Below are 7790 nucleotides of genomic sequence, written 5' to 3'. Positions count from 1 at the left end.
GGGGGCTCAGGGCAGGGGGTCGGGGTGTGGGGTGCAGGAGGGAGTGCGGGGTATGGCAGAGGGTTGGGGTTCAGGCAGGAGGCTCAGGGCAGGGGGTTGGGGTGCAGCAGGGGTGCAACCAATAGGAGCTGCGGGGAGGCGGTGCCTGGAAACCAGGGCAACACAGGGAGCCCTCTGCTCCCCCCACTCCCTCCGGCCGCAGGGATGTGATGCCAGGCATGGGGCTCGAGGGGGGCAATCCTGTGGCTGTAGTTTGCCCACCCCTGGCCTGGAGGTAGGCCGGGGGCGGGCAATAGCCCCGCGGGCCGCATGTTTAAAATGTGGAAGTCAGGTTAAGTATAATAGGGCAGGCATTTTAAAGGAGGCTTTTTTACCTCTAATGGCCTCCATAACTCTGTTGTTTAGCCATGGGGGGGAGGGATAGCTCAGTGGTTTGAGCATTGGCCTGCTAAACCCAGAGGTGTGAGTTCAATCCTTGAGGGGGCCATTTAGGGATCTGGGGCAAAAATCTGTCTAGGGCTTGGTCCTGCTTTGAGCAGGGGGTTGGACTAGATGACCTCCTGAGGTCCCTTCCAACCCTAATAGTCTATGATTCTATTGTCTTTTCTGATTTGGGGATACATTTAGTCTGAGCCTTGATGATGGTATTTTTAAATAGTCCTCATGCTGCTTATGTGCATTTAATGCTTGTGAACAGCTCTTTTTTCTGTCTAACAAGCATCCTCATTCTTGTGTCGTTCCCTTTTTTTAAAGTTAAATGTTACTGTGGTGATTTTTTTTTAGTATTATCTTCCCTTCAAGGATGTTAAATTTGATTACATTATAGTCACTGTTACCAAGCAGTTCAGCTATATTCACCCCCTTGTGCTCCATTTTGGACTAAATGAAGTATTGTCTCTCCCCTTGTGGGTTCCAGGACTAGCTGCTCCAAGAAGCAGCAATGTATGGTGTCTAGAAGTTTTATCTCTGCATCATGCCCTGATGTGACATGTACCCAGTCAGTATGAGGATAGTTGAAATCACCCATTATTATTGCGCTTTCTGCTTTTGCAGCCTCTCTAACCTCCCTTAACATTTCACAATCAGTCATCACCCTGGTCAGATGGCCAGTAGTATATTCCTACTGCTACACACCTCTTACTCAAACCTGGAATTTCTAGCTATAGAGATTGTATGGTACAATTTGTTTAATGTAAGATTTTTACCTTAATTGACTTTATGCTTTCTTTAAGATATAATGCCACTTCCCTCAGAGCATACCCCACTGTGTCAATCCTATATATTTATAGTGTGGTATTACTGTGTCCCATTGATTATCGTCATTCAACCAAATGTCTGTAATGCCTATTATATCAATATTCTCATTTAATGCCAGATACTGTAATTCACCCACATTAATATTTGGATTTCTAGAATTTGTATATAAGCAATTTTACATTTTGTCAATATTCAGTTGCTTGCCTTCAAGTGTTATATATAAATGGGACTCTTTCATTTGACTGTTTCTCGCTAGCTCCTACCTGTACTTTACTAACTTCTTTCCTATCTTCTTTACTAGGATATAGAGGTGCAGAGCCTCATGACAGAATTTCATGAGTGTGCCCTGGGCTCACAGTGCCCTGAATGCCAGAGACCCACTTCCCTTTTCAGCAGGGTACCCTAACTGCAAAAGGTCACTCTCCCAGCTTGACTGCTTCTGTACCCCCTTTCTCAGCACAGTTACTACAGGAATACAACCCACAAAAGCTTATGCGCAAATAAATTTGTTAGTCTCTAAGGTGCCACAAGGACTCCTCGTTTTTTAAACTTTAAGGAAGGAAGTGGTCATCTTTTAAGCTTGAGGCCTGGCCCTGGCAAAGTGACAATGTTTCTTCCACTCTGCTCTCCGGAGCCAACTCTATGGAGTGAAATGAGAACTCAGACTCCAGAATGTGTCATGGCCCCAGCCCCAAAGTAATGAAGTTATTGGAGTCTGCTGCTCCTCTGGATTTATAGGGCCCCTCAGGAGTCCTTGAAGGGTGTCTGACATCCCTGTTAACCAGCCCCTGTTCTATATGTCATGTAGATAGAAAAGGCATCACATGATGGAAAACTATCGGCCCCAGGGGCTGCTCATTTGGGATTCAGAGCAGTTACTGGAACCATTCCAGGAAGAGCAAAACTGACTCTGTGACCCTGGCTTGGATTAAAGATGCTGAGTGCAGAACACAGTAATTGAACTGAGAGGGTCCACAGAGCCACACACTGAGGGGAGGGGACAGGGGGCTTCCCTCTGTAGCATGCATCAGTGAGAGGGGTGACACAGGAGATTTGTCTCAGGAGATGAAATCATGCAGATGTTGCCCCTCCCTAGGTTGGCCAGTAACACTACTCCCCCACTGAGAAATAGGGACATGGAGAACTTGGCTCCTGGTGTGGGAGCTGCCTCCCTTCATTACAAATGTGAACAGATACAGAAAACCTCTGGAAATCTACACAGCCATCAGCTGGCCACATGCCACAAGGGAGACAGACTGACACAGAAGCACAATCTCACTGAAGGCTTCACTATGAAGGAAAAAAGTGTTTACCAGCAGGTAGAGCAGGGTCCTGGGCTTCAAGAACTCAGTTATATTTCAGGCTCTGCCATCCTATGGCAAGCATAGAAGAAAAGATGACTCAGTTTCACCCCTTTAAATCTGTCAGGGGTGCCTAGAGCTTTGTATAGGTGCCTTTTTATCATGACTGTTGTAATTATTTTCATTCATACAAAAAGGTGGGGGGAGGGAAATATTTAACTGGGACCTGTTAACTGTTTTGCTTCTTCATGATGGAGAGAGGTCTGCCAGGCTTGTGAAAGGATTGTTCTGCTTTGTTTACATCAGAAATCCAGGGCCTATCTAGAATGGAAGACTCTATGATGACTGAAGCTAGTGAAATAATGGCATCAAAAAGGACAACAGATGGAAAGCTGCTGCAGCTGAAAGTAGAGGGAGTTTTTAGCCAGACTGCTTAAAACTATTTTTTGTTAAGACCCATTTAACTCCAATGTCTACCTCAACAATTTGGAGACAGGATATTTTTGTTAAAGATTCAGTGCCCTGGCCCTTTCAGTTAAGGTGAACGAGATCACAATACAGTGGTCCAGCAAAACTAGGGGCACCAGAGTTGACATTCTAATATTTCTAGGGTAAAAAATAAACAGGAAAGAAAACACAAAAAACTACCACATATTTCAGACCCCGTTTATCCATAAAGGGGCAAAAAAGAAGTAAGCATTTTTTTTTAAAAATAATCCTTTCCGGGTCACCTCTAAAGATGGACAGTTCCAAGTAGCATTAGTCAAACCAACCCTCTTGCTGAGAAGCTGTATAGAAACCCAGTGCCCAGCCGACAGAGCTGTTCAGAATGGAAGCCTGTTGGCCTCAGGAAAATTCAGAGTGCTAAATATTATCTGTCTCCTGAGCTGCAACCTGAACAGATCGCTAACTACTTTGTCTAAAATTAAACAGTTACATTGGAATCATGTTAATTTCTACTGTAATGGATTCTGCTAAGGTTCCCAGAGTAACATCACCCCCTTGGCAGCTCTATTTCAAGGATACTTTTAGCCCCAGAAGAGTCACCCCAGATTTCAAACAAAACTGTCTCCCAACAGAGCATTTAGGGGTGGGCAGCTCCATACATTAAAACAAACGTCTTTGAATTCTATTCTCCCTACTCCCCATGTATCACCCGAGGAGCTGCTCAGAATCAGGACAGAGAAGAACAGCAGTAGCTGAAAGAAGCTCATTTTGCTTGTGTGTTACACCTCTTCCCCCACGCCGTGTCTGTCTTGTCTATTTAGATGTAAACTCTCAGGACATGGATCCTCTACTACTGTGTTGTTTGCGCAGTGGCCAGCACAATGTGGCTCCACTCTAGTTTGACATTTTGGCAGTATTGTATAAACGTGAATAATAATAATAAGAATAAATTTTGGTCACTATTTGAAAAGGCATAAGTGGTAGGGACAAACTGGAAATAAGTCTTGTTCAAAACAGGTTCAAACAAACCTGACCCTGACTCAAACTTTCCCCAGGAGAGACAATTACACCAGTTCTCATTTCCCAAAATTCCTGAATGTGTGTGTGGGAGCAACACCCTCCACTCTTCCTATGGAAGAGACACCACCACCAAAAAACCCCTCTAAACCTTTGAGTGAAGGGTGAGGACACTATACAAGGACACTATACAGGAACAAAGGCAATAACCAGCATCTCTGTGAGCAATTTCAGTACACTGTATGGAATGGAAATAGGTTCTTGCCTCATGTGCCCTCGTGCCCTCCATTAAAGTCAATGAGCTTGCACAGGAAAACTGAGAGCAGAATTTGTTCCCAACTTTTGTATACTCACAATGGAACTGCTTGTTGCGGGGTGGGGGGTACACACCCATCATAATAAAGCAGAGAATTAGCTGAAGGTGCTGTACAGATAGTATACATCTGTTTTTCTATTCTAGGCTTTTTTTCAATTAGGAAAAAAATGATAGCAGGTATCAAAGAATGGGATATTTTGCCCACAGTGAGGTAGTTCTGGCACAGCCTCTTTTGGTGCACAAGAAAGGCTAGAAACAATTTCTGGAAACAATATTCATTGCTTGATGTAAGAGGATGGATTAGATAAGACACTTCAAGCCCCTCCTTTCTGCCTCTGACTTTGCTATCAAAGCCCATTATGATGGAGCTAGAGAAATTATTTCACCAGAATGAGTTAGTCATGTTGCTTTTACCAGTTATGCTGTCATAATATTTTAAACATAAAACCATTAATCACAATGCTGATCAGTAGTATGACCTAACGAGCAATCAGTCAGCACAGGCAGATCTCAAACACTGAGCATGAACAGGGATTTCATTGTAAAGAGTATCTGCAGCTATCAAGAATATATACACTTGTTCTAAGGTCCAGACGGAGGTGAAAGGCAGGCCAGTTGAAAGTCTTTGGATAAAGATAAAAAGGGAAAAAATAGAGATGATGCCATGGTAGGGGTCTACTGTACACCACCCAATCAGGAAGAGGAGGTGCATGAGGCATTTACAGAACAAATAGAAATATCCAAAACACAAATGCTAGTAGCAACGATGGACTAAAAATCCAGACATCTGTTGCAAAAGTAATATGGCAAAACACAAATTTTCCAAAAAATTCGTTGAAATTATTGGGGACACTCTTTGTTTCAGAAAGTGGAGGAAGTAACCAGGGAGATAGCCATTTTAGACTTAATTCTGACCAACAGGAAGGACTGGGCTGTGAATCTGAAGGTGGAAGGCAATTTGGGCGAAAGGGATCATGAAATGATAAGATTTAATGAGTCTATGGAAAGGAAGGAGTGAGAACAGCAGAATGAGGACAATGGACTTTTAAAAAAGCCGACTTTAAAAAACTCAGACAACTCAGGTAAAGTCCCATGGGAAAAAAATGTAAGAGATGAAGGAGTTCAGGAGATCTGGCAGCTTCTCAAGGAGACAATATTAAAGGCACAACTGCAAACTATCCTAAAAGACAGGAAGATTAGCAAGAAGCCAATTTGGCTCTATCAGGAGCTCTTTAAGTACCTGAAAATCAAAAAGGAATCCTATAAAATGTGGAAACACAGACGAATAGCTGAGGAGGAGCACAAAAGAATAGCACAAGCATGTAGGGACAAAATCAGAAAGGCGAAGGCGCAAAATGAGGTACATCTAGCAAAGGGCTAGAAAGAACCTTGTCTTATTTCCTTTTAACACATTGAGAGCAAGAGAAAGACGAAGCAAAGTGTAGGTACTCTACATAGATGGAAAGGAGAGTTAACAACTGAGGACAACAAGAAGGCTGAGGTATTTAATGCCCATTTTGCTTCAGTCTTCACTAAAAAGGCTAATGGTCACCAGATACTAAACAATTAATATTAACAACAAGGGTGAAAGAACGCAAGCCAAAATAGAGAAAGACTAGGTTAGAAAATATTTAGATAAGTTACATAGATGCAAGTCAGAAGGGCTTGATGAAATTCATTCTAGCGTACTTTAGGAACTAGCTGAAGCAATCTCAGAACCATTAGAAATTATCTTAAAGAACTCACAGAGGATGGGTGAGGTCACAGACGACTGGAGATAGGCAAACATAGCACCTATCTTCAAAAAGGGGAACAAAGAGGACCTGGGAAATTATGGACCAGTCAGCCTAACTTCTTCTAACAGCACTTTGAAAGTTAGTGGAACAAATTATTAAACAATCAATTTCTAAGCACCTAGATAACAGTGCTATATAAAGTAGCCAGCATGGATTTGTCAAGAACAAATCATGCCAAATCAACCAAATTTCTTTCTCTAACAGGGTTACTGGCTTAGTGATTGGGGGGGAGCAGTAGATGTGATATATCTTGATTTTAGCAAGCCTTGTGACAGTCATCCATGACATTCTCATAAGCAAATTAGGAAGATGTGGTCTAGTTGAAATTACTATAAGGTGGATGCACAACTGGTTGAAAGACCATATTCAAGGAACAGCCAGGGTTTGTATCTAGTGGGGTCCTGTAGGAGTCTGTCCTGGGTCCAATACTATTCAATATTTCCATTAATGACTTGAATAATGGAGGGGAGAGTATGCTCATAAAATTTGCAGATGACACCAAACTGAGAGAGATTACAAGCACTTTGGAGGACAGAATTAGAATTCAAAACAACTTTGACAATTTAGAAAACTAGTCCCAAATCAACAAGATTAAATTCAGTAAAGACAAGTGCAAAGAACTAAATTTAGGATGGAAAAATCAAATGCACAGCTACAAAATGGGGAACAAGTGAAGAGCTAAGTTCCCTGTAAGCTGGGCGGCCACGCAGCAGCCTAATAAAGTGCCGCGCAGGTGCTCAGGGAACCCGACCGGGGCTCTGCGCGCTGCCCCCAACCCGAGCACCAGCTCTGCATTCCCACTGGCTGGACCTTCTGCTGGCCGCTTCCAGGGCACAGAGCAGTCTGTGGTGCTAGGACAGGCAAGAAGCCTGCCTTAGCACCTCCACTGCGCCACTGACCGGGAGCCGCCCGAGGTAAGCCCAGGCCCCAACCCCGTGCCGTTTTTAAGAACAGATTGAAAAACACCTGTTAGGGATGGTCTAGGTTTCTGTAACGGAGTTCACTCACCACTGGGGAGCCTCCTGCTGGCTGTCTTGGGAATTAGCTCAGTGTGTTAGTGCGTCCTCTTTGGGTGGTGCCTCACCGCAGTCACTCCTGCTCTAGGACGCACGTCTCTCCAAGGACCGTGGCGTCCTCGTCAGCGACACAGCCCTCTGGCCATGCCACCCACTGTGCTACCCCCTGCCAGGAGACCCGCATTCCGCTGTTCAGCCACTTTCCTTACTGGCTACTGCAGCAAATTCTCTGGCCACTTCCTCGTGGCCCCAACATCCTCTTTGCCCTTGCCTCAGGGAATCAGCCTGCAAACCCCAGTAGCCAGCCAGGAGCTGTCTCTCGCTCCCCCAGTCCCTGGTAGCAGCAGTGTTCTGTCCAGTGTGCTGGCAGTTCTCTCAGCTCTCCAGAGACAGTCCTTCCTCCCTGGGCTCCCAGCAGAGAACTACCTTCCTCTGCCCTGCAGCTCCCTTTTTATATGGGCCTGCTTGGCCCTGATTGGCTGCCTCCTGCGCAGCTTCCCTAGGGCTCTATTAACTCCTTAGAGGCCAGTGTGAGGCAGGTGCCGCATCACAGTTTCCTTGGTCCTGCCTCAGGGCAGGGGGCTGATGACCTCTCAAGATCCCAGCCAGCCGACTTTTCTATGATTCTATTGTTATTGTC

The sequence above is a fragment of the Terrapene carolina genome, unplaced genomic scaffold (assembly GCF_002925995.2).
Source record: "Terrapene carolina triunguis isolate 2854851 unplaced genomic scaffold, T_m_triunguis-2.0 Scaffold629, whole genome shotgun sequence".
Classification (NCBI taxonomy): Eukaryota; Metazoa; Chordata; order Testudines; family Emydidae; genus Terrapene; species Terrapene triunguis.
This window is presented reverse-complemented; position numbering follows the sequence as displayed.